Raw genomic sequence first — 16,037 nt, 5'->3', positions numbered from 1 at the left:
AGTTCCTCAAAAACTACAAGGAGGAAATGGTCTTAGTTCAACTGTAAATAGAATATTTTAACTCTTTGCAGCCTTTTCTGCAAAGAAAATATAGATACAATATAGAAGCAATATAGAAGCAGTTCCTTGCAACCTAATTAAGCTGTGGCTATATACGGTAGGATGCAGATGCTGTTGTATTATGAGAATTAATCCATCTCTCATGAACCCTTAGATAAAGATAGGAAGGAGTGTACATGGAAGCAGAATACTTTTTAGTGCTTGTATACTGTAGATGAATTATCAGAAAATATGTCTATGGAGATTCTCAGTCATCCAGATTATGGTAGTTGCACAGGTGCTTTTTCAGGAGGCAACTGAACTTCTTTGTTTTTCTTTGAAGACGTTTCGCTTCTCATTTAAGAAGCTGCTTCTTGGTCGGAGCTGAAAAAGCTTCTTGGGTAAGAAGCAAAACTTCTTCAAAGAAAAATAAGAAACCCCAGTTGCCTCCTGAAAAAGCACCTATGGGACTACCATGACCTGGAGGACTGAGAATTGCTACTGACATTTAGCTATGCACTTTGGGATGAACACACTTCAAATGGTGCAGGAGATGAACGGATTTCCAGAAAAACTGCTAAAAGAAAACTCTCTAAAAGAATGCAAATGACCAGTTATCCACAAGGAGTATAAATCCTTCCATTCCCCACCATCCTGTCAGAGCTGAAGAAGCTTCTTGGATGAGAAGTGAAACATCTTCAGAGATAAACAAAGTCTAGTTGCCTTCTCAAAAAACACCTTTGGGGCTATCAGAAAAGATGCTGCAGTTTTATATTTCTGCATTTAATCTCAGTAAAATAGGTACCAGTCCTAAGCTAGTTTTCTTATAATGCTAAGCTACGAATCTATTTTAGTGACTAGATTCAGTCTACACACTCAGCCACAGTATAATTTAGCATGACATACTGTTATAAACTCAAATTTATGCCTCTGAGTCCAGAGAACTGGCAACACTCAATATAACAATATTTTATTCATATGCTAGCATATTTACATAAACCTATCCCCAACCCCATACAGATATTTTTGATTGCAATTCTGTGTAAAAAAAATTTTTTTTTGAGCTAAACATGTAAGATGTTCTCACCAAGAAACTATAAAAATAGTTGTATGAAAGCCAAGCCAGATAATACATTGGGAAAGAAAAGTTATGTTAGCCTGGACTCACAGTTAAGGGCCTTATTCTCTCAATGGCTCTGACTGGTAGACTTTGGTTAAGTTTCCTTGACTGCACAGCATGCCCTCATATACTTTCTCAATTCCCAGGATCCACCCAGGAATTGAATATTATGCCAGCATAGCTCTAGCCAGCTGGGACTGCCAGCGTGTTGAACTGTATGTATTCAGATGTACAGGCAGATAAGTCAACCCACATCATGAACTCGTGTGCACATCTACATAGGTTATTTTGTTGGCAGCCAGGTGCTATTCTTGAAAACTCTGCTTTCTTCCCTATCAACCTCTTCTGTCTTCCATGGGCATTAGTGCAAGAGGTCCATTCGGTTTACAATGGATGCATTTTGAATGCAACTGTCATGAACTGCATGTGAAGGAATGCATGAAATAAGTTTCTAGCCTGTAAATGATTGTGCAAAGACATCTAGCCAAGACTGCCTCCACACACATTCACATGCCCACACATATTAATCAGGGAGCCTAATTTACATTTATATGTGATTCGTTACAGGTTTTCTACTTCTGTCCATACTCAGCGTTCCTTTTAATTGTAGGGCAGGCCTTCTTTATCTAACATTTCAAAGTCCACTGCCAAGGTTTCAGTCTTCTCTGACCAATGTTTCAATTAAACATTGTGGGATCTGATGGAATTCAGGATTCTTCTCCATTCCCAGGCATTTGTTCCATCACTGGAAACATCACATCGGACAATTTGGGCAGGAAAGGGATGACACAGCTTATTCTGAAGTTGCCTCTCAATAACATTTCCCTCTGGAAAAGAATTGCTTATTGTTTTCTGCTAGGGTTTCATGCCTTCAGTGTGGGTAAATTAGATTTATTTATGTAAGAAACAAACTTAAACCACTTAAACCACTCCAAATTACAGGGGAGTGAGTATGATTCTAGAACCCCCTCTGACTCCACTGTTTTGGTCCTATACTAGTTTTTATATAATCATGTGATAATGAATTATTACCAAAAAATGAATGACTCTTTATACCAGATGTACATGCCAAAGATACAAATCATTTTCCTTAAACTAAGCCAAAAATGAAGTGAGCTGAGCTTAGAGCTAGGTTAAAAAAGTAATTGCAATAATATGCATTTTTGCTGTGATTTTTTAATAAATGACAATAGAACCTTCTTGAGGATGGTGATCCTTCACCAGAAAACTATATAACTGCTTGTATGTAGTCATTTGCTTAGGAGATCTATGCTCTGGGTTCCTTGATCCAGACAGATTGGATACGATTTTGTGCTTGGATAACTTCCTAAGGAAACTTGCCAACAAAGATAGTGTTGCTATGTAAAAATGGGAAGTGAATTCAGTTCCCTCACGTGCATTAACAGGAAACTAAGATGGTCTCCACAACATACATTCAGACGGAGGAAAAATTTACCAAATAGATAAGATTTTATAAGGCAGTTGTTGCAAAGTACCAGTTAATAACTATTATGTCACTAATATTTATGAGAATGCTATAGTCCAGATAAATCTTTCCAACAATTTTTCCTATCTGATGTCATCAGGATATGTTTAATTACATTTCCCAATATTTCCAGCCAGTATAGGGCTTTAGTCAGAGATTCCAGAATTGCTGTTTGGGACCAACACCTTGAAGAAACTAGGTTGGAGAAATCTGGCTTTAAGGTTACAGTTGAGAACAAAGTTAGTTTGTGAAGAACAGCTGGAAAAGGCTGTTTAGCTCAGGAAGCATGCACCTTGCTATTTCGAAGAATGCATGTTCCCTATTTTAAAGCCCCAAAGTCTACCATGAAATATGGATTTTTTTTTTTACGGTCTCTTTAGCTTTTCATTATCACACTCTAATTGGCAGTGCTTCTTCTTTTCAAGAGATAATCATACAATGCAGAAGGTTTATACATGGGGAAGTCCATCCTGCACAGCAGGAACTTCAAAATAAAGATAAATGTTGAAGCAAAACAGGAATTTAATTGAAAAACATGGGCAGGGAATGTGTAAATCCCAGACTGCAGGAATTGGTGAGGGAGGGGAACTAACAATTTCCTGGAGTTTTGTCCATAAAAGGTTTCACTGAGAATTTCATGTTCCATTCCGATTGGAGTTGCCTGTAATTGCTGGGAACATTTAAAAATAGATAAAGTGTGTTAGCAACCTTCGCATGAGCATGTTGCCTTCATATTTTATTTCTCAAGGTCAATCAGTGTTAACTAAAAGATAACAGTTTGTATACTGTATGAATATGATCAACGGGGTGGTAATTTTCTTAAATTTTAAGCACAGCAATAAGAAATAGAACAAGGAAAAGGGGGCGATGCTATGCCCATGATGGGGAATTTGGGCAATGATCCAATACTGGGATTTTGCTGATTTATTATACCAGTTTAAGCCAAGAATGCTAACAGGGGAAAGCTATGGGGCTTTACTTTTCTGACAAGCCTCTAATCCCTCCTCAGCTTGGCTCTCACAGTTTCCTTGAAAAGGAATTTATAGAAGCAAAAAACTTTTTCTTGATTCTGGATGTCAGGGGGCAATGCTTTGCCATGGGAAAAAGTGGAAGATCTTTTTTCAACCCATATTTATAGTGACTGCATGGCAAGCTTATTCATGCTTAAAGGAGAATATTTGTGGCTCAGGATTGAAATGGGGGAAACTTGGTGCTGTCTGAGCTTAGTTTTGTTGCAGACATTTCAATACCAAAACTAGGCAACATCCTCAATGCTATGTTACCTAGTTTGAGTAATGAAATGTCTGCAAGAAAACATTCAAGCTCAGACAACACCAAGGTCCCCTCATTAGCCACACTTCATTGAACTATGTTTTATTTTGACATAATTCCATTTCCTTGGTTGTTCTTAAACACAAATTACAATGTGGGTCAGTACATCTTGGTACTACAACCATTGTAATGGTTGATATTATCATTGTCTACCCCATGATGGATTAATTGCTACTGGACGAAAAACAAACAAAAAAGCCCACATCATGAAGCATGCTTTCTATCTTGTTATGATATATACAGAATAACCTTTGAGTAACAAGGATATGCACATGGAAACGTTAATGAGAGTAGTTATGAATAATTATTCAGCCACACACAGCTACACTGAATTGAGTTAAAGTTTAAGAAATAGCACAGTCTAATAAACAGTCCAGGTTATATACGTTTAACAGTCCAAAGAATATCCAATTACAAAGTCTTCTTACCGGTTGCCTTTGTCATTTACAGTAAACAAAGATATCAAAGTATAAGTACTACAACAAAGAGACAGAATGTCACAGAGAGAGCATGACAGAGAGAGCAAGCCATAATCTCTAGGTCTCTCTTATGGCAATTCACAATACAATCAACCAATCGGAACATAGTACAAATCAATACAGTATCTTTGTCTTAAAGCTACAAACATACATTGTTGGTTTATATATTGCCAACCCAACTAATTGGACAGATTCCTAACATATCTGTACTAGGTACTGTAAGTTAAAGGTAATGGTTTCCCTCATACACATGTGCTAGTCATTTCCGGTTCTAGGGGGCGGTGCTCATCTCCATTACAAAGCCGAAGAGCCAGTGCTGTCCGAAGATGTCTCCATGGTCATGACTAAACACCGAAGGCACATGGAACACTGTTACCTTCCCACCAAGGTGGTCCCTATTTTTCTACTTGTATTTTTACATGCTTTCGAACTGCTAGGTTGGCAGAAGCTGGGACAAGTAAAGGGAGCTCACTCAGTTATGTAGTGCTAGGGATTCGAACCACCGAACTGCCAACTTTTCTGATCGACAAGCTCAGCATCTTAGCCATTGAGCCGTGTCCCTCTGCTAGGTACTGTAGTCAGTACCAAAATGTAGTAGCCATTGGTATATATTAATCTTGATCTGTGGTGCATCCTTTGACATAACTCAGCTGAGCTGCTTCCACATGCTGGAAAGGTGAAACTTCCTGCCTCGGCCTCTTATGGTTGCCTTAATCTTGATCTGCCTTTGGTTGAGTTATCACAGAACAGAGGAAGGTAAGCTGGAGGGTGAAGAATCATAAGAAAAGTGGGGGCTCAGGGAAGAAGACAACAGGTTGAAATCTGCACGAGAGACCAAGACAGAGAACTTGAGTGGCTGAAAACTGAGAAAGGCTAGCTAGCAGATGAAGAAAAATAATTAGAATTGGCAGAGAGCCCAGCTGACAAAATGAAAGTCCGCAATTCCACAAAGTAAAAGTTTAAACTTTTGAAGCAGGTGGGTGAACGATGCATCTGGAAAAGGTGTGTCATGAACAAACTGCTGCAGGCTTTCCATCATGTATAGAGTTCAGCTTTACAACATGAGAGAACTCACTAAAAACTGGTCCAAATTGCCTTTTGTGTTTGAAAGCTTACCTTGAATAGGCTAGGGAGTCTTATTGCCGGAGATCTGTGTTTTTGTTTGAATATGAGGACAACAGTTTACATGTCTCTCTTGCAAGGCATCAAACAGCAGGAAAAGTCACATCAGCCCCATAGATGACCTAGTTTTTCCTCATTCCAAACGGATGATCATAAAGAGGACTTGGATCTCTTGCTTTTTTCTCTGATTACCAGCCAAAAAACTCCACTGCCTAGAAAGTAGGAAATCTAAGTACAGTACTGTGAAATTGTGTTAAGTTTTACTTTCTCCCATCTGTTTTTTAGGCGCTCATTCCAGAGCCTTTGTGATAGAGTGGCCATGCTACAAAGATAAACGGCAAGTTACTAAGAAGAGATATTTTTGGAGAAATTCTCTGCTGAAGCACAATTGACCAGGTGGCTATAAAAGGACAGGGAATCTTTTTCAGTATTAGATTCGTGCTTTTTTCTTCAGCCACTTGAGCAAGTAGCCGCTGACCTGACCAGGTGGGAAGGGATGAAATAACATTGGTTTTGCCGATTAAAGTATCCATTTTTCCATGACTATGGGAAAACCAGGGATGGGGGTACTTTATATTTTAACCCTTTAAATCATCCTCTCCGCTCTGAGAGAATTGGGTTGGCAGTAAATTAGATGCTGGTTGTTCATGGGTTGTGCATCAAGACATCAAGATCTGAGAACAGTTCTGCTATGTCCCCTGCAGAGCAGAAGACCAGGATGAGTCGGCACCATTCAAGTCTAGTACAGCAAAGGGCTAGTTTCCCTCAGTCTCTAGGATTGCTGGTCAGGGGCAGTGTTGCCAATGGCAATGACATATGGTCAGTGCCATTTCATCTTCTGGACTGAAACTGGATGAAGAGCTATTGTGCTGATGTACTAATGGTGTATTTCTGATCTTCACAAAACTGTAATATCTTCCTATAACTTGTTCCTCTTTTACCATTTGCAATAAAAATGTCAAAGAACATTAGCTTGAAAGAGTCATTCCCTATAGGTCACCTGCCCATAAAAGGATGATGACTCTTATCATTTTATAAATATTAAGAATATTTTGCTTCAGAAAATACTATCTGAAGGAAATTAATGGTGTGTTTGCACCACTACTGATTTATTTGCAAAATATAGACAACTAAATATTTCTTCAGCTTCATAGCAATACAAAATTAAGGATTTTTGATAAGTTCTAGCATTTGGATTAGTAAGTGCTTTCCTCCAGAACAATCTGCAAACTCCTGATATGCTAGAACCACATCATATGAATTCCCCAGCCAGCTGGCAGGCAGCCTGATAGGGAGCTGTTTCTGGAAATTACCAGGTTATTTTTTTGGATGACTTCTTTGAACAGGAATATCTTCCCACAATACATTATAAATATTTAAAGCAGAAACAAAGAATTCAAGTTATTAATGGCTGCCATGTATTGTTCCTTAGCAATCCAAAAGGTATTTGGGGTTCCAAGTAAAACTGCAAGCTCAATCAGTGATATTTATCTTCAATTTAGCATGGCTGGAATTTTAGTCTGTGATCCTATAATGTATGTACCCAGAGATAAACATCCTCAAGTTCAAGATGTTTCCCTCCTAGATAGGTATGTTGCCATTGCCATCTTGTGTCATTCCAGAGCAATTAAGACTGCAGACTAATTAGATGTCAAGTTCTTGGCAGAAGCTCTTCACTGCTGTTATCACTTCAAATTTTAATTTTCTTCCAGCAGATGGAGCTAGAACAGAATTTTATAAATACCGTAGGCTTCTAGAACTACAGTACTCTAAGAACTGCAAGACTGCCTTTTAACTTTTCACCCTTTGGCAACATTTGTTTTTTTAAATGGACTCATTCAGATACAAGTCCAGATTAAGCACCCAACTAATCTGAATGCTAGACATTCAAGGTGCATTTTTAAATGCAAGTTCCCCCCTACTCATAATCAAAACTGGAATTTGGGGGAGCTTAAACTTACATTTCTGAAACAGGTAGAATCATTTACTGTGTGCTAAAGAGCCAGCAGTTAAATCCCAATATGTAAAGGAGTAACAGAATTAAGTCATTCTCCATGCTATAAAGCTTGCTGCTAGTTTTATCACAGCTTCCTAGAATCCTAGGCTAAATGGAATACATGTGTGCATAGACCAAATGATGGAAACCAGGACGTGTGTATCATTGATGTCCATACATGCATTCTAACTGCTGGTTCAGCAAGATAACGGGTTTAAAAAAGGCAACACAAGGTTGAAATTAATTCTTAGCTGCTATCTTTTTCCTCCCTATGGAAGCTGTAGGATAGGAAGAAAAATCTTCTTTTTGGAGTGGGGAGTTGACCAACATAAGAGTTCCCTGAGGAGTACATATTATTAAAAAGCTACAGTATGTACCATAATTATATGTATACTAGCTGCTTCAAGCTATTCCAAAGTTGTAAATGAACATGTGCCATATGCTCCTTGCTCTGTACAATTTAAAGGGGGAGATGATGTAATTGTCATACCCAGGTTTTTCAGATATCTGATTTTCCAGGCACTAAGCACGAGGGTCTGCCGCATTTACCATTTTTATAGAATCTAGCATGGCAGAAGCTGCCATTCTGTTTCATCAGCCTAGGATGTATAGGGCACCAATTCTCTAAGTGGGGTCTGGCGGTCCACAAGCCCCTTTTAGGCGATTCATGAAGTCAAATCAGTATATATTTCATTTTTTTGCAGTTTAATTTCAAATGTAGTAAATATTGATAAATATAATTCACCTAAATCGTACTCTTTGGAGTCCTCAATAATTTTTAAAGATTGTTACCGAATTTCAACTTCCATCTGTTTGTGGAGTTGTTGGTGCTCTCTGAGCTTTGTTGTTTGTTTGCAGACATTTCATTACCCAACTAGGTAACATCATCAGTAACATCTATTTGCATGCCCAAATGATTAGGGACACTGAGAGATCAGAGCTTCAGAACAAAATCTGAAAAGCCTACCCAAGAACTACAATACAGGTCAATGCGTTAAATACTGAATATAATATATTCTGATATATTGACATTTACAATCAATCAATTTTATTTCAATTAACCATTGGTAAGCTACCTAACAACGTAACTAAAAAGAAAAAAATACCAAACTTGTACCAGATGTTACAACATTTCCATTGCAGCAACAATAAAAGCACAGCTACTGTACAGGAGATAGTTTCATATCCAAGAGAAGTAGGATCAAATAACATCATTATCTGTTCTTCCTGGGTATTGATAGAGCATTCTAAACATCCCCATAGAAGTTATATAGTACAGGATTAATGTTTTGTCTCCCTAGATGCATAACAACAAAACAAAGCATTTAATGCAGTGATAGGAAATGATGGATTCAAATGACTTGGCTTCACAACTTGGCTAGCTTGTGAATATGTAGTGTTGAACTAGCTGTCCTCATCTTATGTTCCCTTACCATTAACAACCTAGGATCCTTAATGCAGTTTTATATTACAGGCTTATTATCCCACAGTCATCATTAATAGATGTGAACTGTGAGTTACCAGAAATTTGCAATAACCGAAGTGATGTTGTTCTGCTTGTAAGGCAATATCAAAATGCACACAAGGGAAAACTCAGCTTCCAGCACAAAAATCAAATCAACCCAGGGCAGCTTACTGATGATATGTTTGCTGGATGCCTTGCAAATAAATCCATATTCATTATGGCTAGGATTCTCTACATTTTGACTATAAAGTCTATAAAGATATACAATAGCTATATGGACAAAATCTACCTTTGTTGTTTCTGGAACAGGACACAAAGTTACAAATTCACCCTTTAGGAGAAGGAATAGTGCAAGTCTTAGTGAGATAGTGAAAAATAATAAATAGATCTGAATAATTATAGTCCTAGCACTAATATCCCCTTTTCAGTGAAAACAATTGAATGATAATGGCTGACCCAATGGATGTTTAAAGATCCATTTCATTTAAGGTTTAAGTCGGATTTTAATACCTAACTTGCCAAGTATTCATCATCTTTGAAAATCAGAAAGAATACAACCCTGTTGATTTTCCTGAACTTCTTGGCAGTTTCTGATATCATTAGTGAAGTGGTCGTCTGAATTATAGCAATAGTAATAGCACTTAGATTTAGAAAACCGCTCCACAGTGCTTTACTGAATTCTCTGGGCAGTTTACAACATCAGCATATTGCCCCCAGCAATCTGGATCCTCATATGGTGGAAACTGCTTTATAATGGCTGCATTCATAACTAGACGGAGCACAAAAGAATGCCATAGTAGTTACTGGGCTTCCAGAATCTTCTTTGGTATTTAATAACTGTGGAGCAACATATTTTAAAAAGCTAAAGTGTTGCAATACACAATAGAGTTTTATCTCTCCTGTTTATCAGATCCAAATGAGGCAATAGAAATGTTGAATCAACCTAGCTGTATTAATGGGGTAAATCAAGAAACAAGATTCTACTTGTAGTTTCTCTGTCAAGCAAATAGTGATCAATCTATTCTGGAATGGTTTTCTGAATCTATTATCTTTTTTTTAAAAAAAATATCTGGACAGGGCCTCAACATTCAGAATGCTGGAATAAATACCACAAAGACACTTCTACTGAACTTGCTTCTCTCTTTCACTAGAGGAAAAAGGCCTCTGTGGCATGAAATACCTTTAACCAGTTTAGGTTAGTGTGCCAGGTATACAGACATAATCAGGTAGTGATAATTTTGACAAAATCAGACACATACTGCAGAAGCTGTCTGGAAATGGTCAATTGTTTATTACCACCTACCTTTTCTATAGGAGCTTCTATTGGACCTTTTCTACAGACAGCACAGGTGTGATTCCTGCTTTTTACCCCATACTTTCCAGGTAAGGTTGGCTGAGAAAAAAACAACAAATAAAAGAGAATGTTTGTAGCTCAACTTGAACTGTAGAGTTCCTGCTGCTCTCTGAGCTTGATTGTTTGCAGATAATTCATTGTCTAAGTAAGTAATATTAGTACATCTAACTAGTCAAATAGGCAACATTTCACTTGGATGATGTTACCTAATTGGGCAGTGGAACAGCTGCATACAATCAATGTCAGGAAGTAGCAGAACTCCGAAGAGTAACTGACCCACAGAGATTCTAAGCCAGTGTTTTTCATCCCTAGCAATTTTAAAATGCGTGTGTACTTCCATTTCTGACATTCTACGCGAGCAATGCAGGCTGGGAAATTTTGGGAGTTCAAGTCCACACATTTTTAAAGTTGCTAAGGTAGAGGAACATAGGTCTAAGCTGAGGGAGTACTAGAATCTGGGTCTCCCTGCTCCTAATTTGACATTTTAACCATAATGCCCTACTGGCTTCTGCCAATTTCATGTCAATTACTAGTTATGAGTTCCAAATCAAGCCCATAAAGGCCATATTTTCTGAAGGTCAGAAGGTCGTTTTCATTTTCTCTGTGTTACTCTTAAAATTTATATGGCATAAGCATTTCATAATTATTTTGTCTGCTCTTTTTATTTACCTATTTTTAACTAGCACATCTTTTAATTATGAAAAATGTTGGGATTTCTGTGTATTTGAAACTGCCTTCAGTACCCTTGTTTTTTTTCAGGCAGATTTTGGAAATCAAAGAAGCAAACTTCTCCCAAGTTAATATCGCCCAGCATAGTCATTCTGCCATATAGTATATAAAATATACCAGTTATTGAAGGCCACCGGGCAAACGAAGCTCCAGCAGGAAGAGCCTCTCCTTCCCAAATTTCGGGCAAATGGGAGTCGCACCCCCCCCCGCATCCCAGAGTTACCAGTGGAACAAATGTTGCCGCTGCTAGATCGTGCTATGACTTGGGTTTGTGTGGTAAAGAGAAAATCCAAAGGGGGGGGAATGTCGCCTGCTTTGGGGGTGCTGCAAGGCGTGTCAACGTCAACGCCATCGCTCTTTGTATTTAACAGACGGCGCAGACAATACGCCTCCAGGGTTTATCATACATCCCAGCCTCTATTATTCCAGCAAGAAAACGAAGTAATACGTCCTCCTTCCAAGAAAACAGGTTGACACCCCACCCACCCACATGCGTGTTCCTAAATGCAAGCGGAGGACCTTACATTATTGAAAGCGGAGCCGTATAAAAAGAAACTCAAGACAGAGGACCCAACTTGGGCATATATGGAGTATGCGCGAAAGAGGAAAAAGCCCGTGGGAAGGGAGGCATTCCCCAGCCCTTCCGCTCGCCGGTTCCTCGTTTCTAAATTCCAGGCTTTGCCGCAATGCAGTCGGCTCTCTTCCCCTTCCTTTCTTCCCTCCCTCCCTCCCTGCCTCAGCTTTGCAGATGTCTGCAAAAACCGCCTCGTCTGCAGTGGGGAGGGGGGAGGGCGAAGGGGGCGCGCCGCCTTCTCTGCCTTCGTGGCGAGGCTTTTTGCCCGCTGCCGCCCCCGGAAGCCGCCGAGCAGCTGACGCCCTGCTTCTCCCCAGCATGCGGGGAGAGGGCGCTCGCGAGCAGGGCCCCGAGACAGAAGGAGAGATAGGGCCGAATCTGGGGCAGAGTCAAACCTCTTTGGCAGTTGGCTCGATTCCCGCCGAGAAGGGCCTGGCGGTGAATAAGCGCGCCGCGAAATGCTTGCGAGGAAATGACTAACCCTTCGCTGCAGAAGTGGCGCTTATCTGACTCGTCCCTTTCTCCGGGCTGAAAAAAAACCCCGCGCATTTACACACACCCCCCGCCTTTCTTTTCCCATCTGCCATTGAGAAATACCACTTTCTAGGAAAGACCGTGAAGGGAGAGGAAATGAAGGAAATGAAGGAAAGAAGCGCTCGGTTCACTCCGCACTTGCGCGGCTTTGCCCTCCCGCACACACCACGAAAGCAGTTTTAGGAAATGGCTTCTGATGGCCGCTCTTCCTTTGCGGTGAAGGGGAAGAAAATGGCGTTTGGCATCTGTTTTGCTCATGGCCCCAAAATAACAAACAGGCCCTCATCGCGGCTGACCGATGGGAGCAATCTTTGGGCTGCCTTTCGTGAAGCTCAGGGGAGACGGCGGCTCCTTTGAAAGAGGGCGGGACCCGCGTCTGAATATTGCCAGCGGGTGTCCGTTCTTGGTTCCGCTTCTCCTTCAATTCTCCTTTTGTGCTCAGGCAAATCCTGATGTATTGCTAATAATTAGTTTTTCTTCGTTTTGAGGAGGAAAAAGACATAGATAACCCTAAATTAGTTGAATGCAATTTAAAATGCAAACAAGACCATTTCAGATTCTTGCTAAAAAAAAAAACCCAAACCAACAACCTGGTGCTTTTCATATTGGCATGACTGTAGAGCTGTAATTATGAGACCTCTCATCCCTGGTACTCATCCATGCATCTCTCTGATGGAGCTGCGTGTTATTTGCTTGAATTTTGCTTTTGAGAGGCATGAAGAGAAACGTTTTTTTCCCCCAACACACAATTAACTGCCATGGATGCAGTGAGAGGAAACAATCAGGGCATCTGACCGCTATACATAAATTATATACACCCAGTCCTTTTTTAAAAAATAAATTTTATTAAACATTTTTCAACAATTTCAAAACATATTTACATTTCTGACATTTCTGTTCATATATCAATTACTATATTACTTTTATGTCTATTGTCTGACCAAGTATACCAGGCATCCCAGACTAAGTAATAATGCTTCATTCCTATCTTTTAACTCTAGAGTCAGCCTGTCCCTGCGCAGTCCATAATTTTTTTTATTACTGTCCCCTCAGATGGTATAGTTTCCTATTTCCAGTACTGTGCATACACAATCCTGGCTGCTATTATATGTAAAATAATATATACATCTGTCTTGGTCTCCCCTTAGTATTCCTAATTACACCCAGTCCTTAACGACCATAATTGAGCCGGCAATTTTGGTTGTAAATTGTGTTGATTGTAAAGCAAATCACTATGGACTGTACCTGATTTTATAGTCTTTTTTTGCAGGGGTCATTAAGCAAATATGTCAATTATAAAGCAAATCCATTGTTCACTAAGGAGCGGGGTTTTTTTCTGGAAACCAGAAGTAAACCTCTAGCAAAAATGATATAGGAACCATCTTGCCTTTGACATAAAGCACTTACAATTTTTATGTAAATAGCTGCTGTGAAAATCATCTAACGCTGGCAAATTAATTCTGAAAATGTGGATTTTTGAGGTATGTAGTATCTGTCATGCAAATAACTGAAATGTTTAATTCTTGACAGGTCCTGAAGTCACAGTTACCCCAGACTAATTAAACCAACATTAATGTGCAGATTGTGTATAAATTTATTGAACTTGTATGTTACCTGAGTCTTCAATGACACTAAGTGCTCACAATAATAATCCTTTGGTTTTATCTTTTAGTGCCGAGAATTCAAAGTCGCTCATTAGCTGGGTTCACACATAGTCTTCTAGTTAAGTAAAGAGTTTGTCTGCTCATTGGTTCAATAGGGGGTCATTATCCCCTCCCACCTAGTGCCAAGCCACAGCCTGTTCAGAACCTGACCTTGGAAGTGATGGGTGAGCAGGGGTGGGATTCTACCAGTTCGCACCTATTCGCTAGAACCGGTTGTTAACATTCTAAGCAGTTTGGAGAACCGGTTGTTAGAAGAAATTACTGGCCTAATCCTGTAAGGAAGGCAGGAAGGAAACATTCTGGTGTTGCTTACAGAAATTGCCTCTCCGTTAACCCTTATTACATTCTTGGCAGGACTGGACTCCCTGTCTCAGGAACTTCTTCTTCCCCTCCTTTGCTGGTACTTTGCTTGTGTGGAGTGACCACTCAAAGTTACAATGGCACTGAAAAAAGTGACTTAGACCCTTCTCCACACTTACAACTGTTGCAGCATCCTCACAGTCACAAGAGGCCATGCGAGATGCATGCCTCAATGTGAGTGATGTTGAGTTGGCCATGCCCAGCCAGTCACATGACCACCAAGCCACATCCACCAACTAAGCCATGGCCACAGAACCGGTTGTTAAAAAATTTGAATCCCAACCCTGTGGGTGAGCATGTACTTACAATGCTACATTTGTGAATGCATTCACATGCATGTGAAACCATCCCCTCTCCTCCCCTCCACCACTTCTGCCAGTCCATCGATTGGGAAAGGTTGGAGATTACTGTTCTAGGCAATATATTCTCACAATTCCCAAAGCAAAAATCTCAAAATTTTACCAGATTTCATACAATCACAGGAGTTAGAAGTGGCCATTGAAGTCAGTAATCTACTCAATGCAGGAAGCTAAATTAAATTGTTCCAGATAGATAGCTGGCTGCCCACCTTTTGAATAAATCCAAGGAAAGGCAGGTTCTGGTGTCTCTCGGTAAAATAAACTTCCCTTCCCTTTCTCCCAAGAAAAAGTCGCAAATCAAGAGTAGTTAAGTCATTCCAGTGCTGTAAGTTTCTTAGCCACACCCAGATTTTTAACAGGATAAAATCCATGCTGTAGTCCACACTTTCTTTAGGTCTCATTATAATATTTGTTTAAAGCCTATCACTATCATCCCTGTAGGTTAGGCTCATGGGCATCTAGAGGTGTCTCACCCAGAACCTAACTTGAGCCACACATTCTTACACATAGTCTCTCCTTTTGCAGCTCCCTCTTCAGGTAGAAATGTGGTGCTGACAAACCTGTGTGCAGTGGCTATTTCTTGCGTATTTCAGAGGATGCAACATGCTTGATGTTAATAGGATCAGTGCACAGAAACATGCCTGCTGCAATAGAGCAGACAGCTGCAGCACAAGGTGGTCTCTGTTGTGTCTAGGAGGTTTTCTATTACAAACATTGCTTTTCCCATGGTGTTACTACCATGGATGCAAACTTCACGGGTCTTTCAGCTCTGCCTAATTAACTAGGTTTCATTTTAGTAAATTAGGTAAGTGAGAAAAGAAAAGTGCCCACCAGTCATAATCATAAAAGCCTGAAATTGACTTTTTCTTTCTTTTTTTTCTTTCTTCCTGCTCCTAGTTGCCTTTTGAAAAAAAAAGCACCCTTGGGACAACCATGACCTGGATGACTAAGAATCTCCACAGACACTTTCTTCCTTCTCTTTCTCTATTTTTGTTTCTCTCCTTCCTCTCTACCTTTCCTTCCTCTCTCCTTTCTTTTTCTATGAATTTCAGTCTTTCATCTTTCAATTTATTAAGGAATTTATGAACATCCACATAAAAAACAATAGCCAAGAACAAGGGGTAGCATATCTGAAACAAGCTTTGTTTTATTCCACACCGAGTCATAAAGTAGCTTGATCTGCTTTAGTGTGTGAAGTGGACTCAGCCATTGTGACCAATAAACCCTGGTTTATGGCCTACTGCATAACTTTCGTTGGTTCACAAGCCATAATACACTGCACTACATATCAAAGACTAAATTCCAAAAGTAAATGGAGCTGGGAGACATTTTAAGGGATGGTTTTGGAAGTGAAATGAGATGTCAAGTGTCTGCAAGGTGTAAAGAAATAAGTTCCACAATCTGGAAACAATGCAGAACATGGA

General features: G+C 39.7%; 1 protein-coding gene across 1 annotated transcript in view; it reads right to left on the bottom strand.

The window, feature by feature from the left end:
* Positions 1–11,740, bottom strand: part of LOC113454468 (tubulin alpha-1C chain) — a 34,742-nt gene extending 23,002 nt beyond the window's left edge. Inside the window, exons 1-2 of the mRNA XM_087925108.1 lie at positions 11,647–11,740; positions 10,343–10,432 (exon numbers count right to left, since the gene is read on the bottom strand). The gene's annotated coding sequence lies outside the window, so the exon portion shown is untranslated. The remainder of the gene's footprint in view (positions 1–10,342; positions 10,433–11,646) is intronic.
* Positions 11,741–16,037: the final 4,297 nt, after the last annotated feature.

Source organism: Pseudonaja textilis, chromosome 2 (assembly GCF_049901715.1).
Source record: "Pseudonaja textilis isolate UNSWEBS1 chromosome 2, rPseTex1.2, whole genome shotgun sequence".
Classification (NCBI taxonomy): domain Eukaryota; kingdom Metazoa; phylum Chordata; class Lepidosauria; order Squamata; family Elapidae; genus Pseudonaja; species Pseudonaja textilis.
This window is presented reverse-complemented; position numbering and strand designations above follow the sequence as displayed.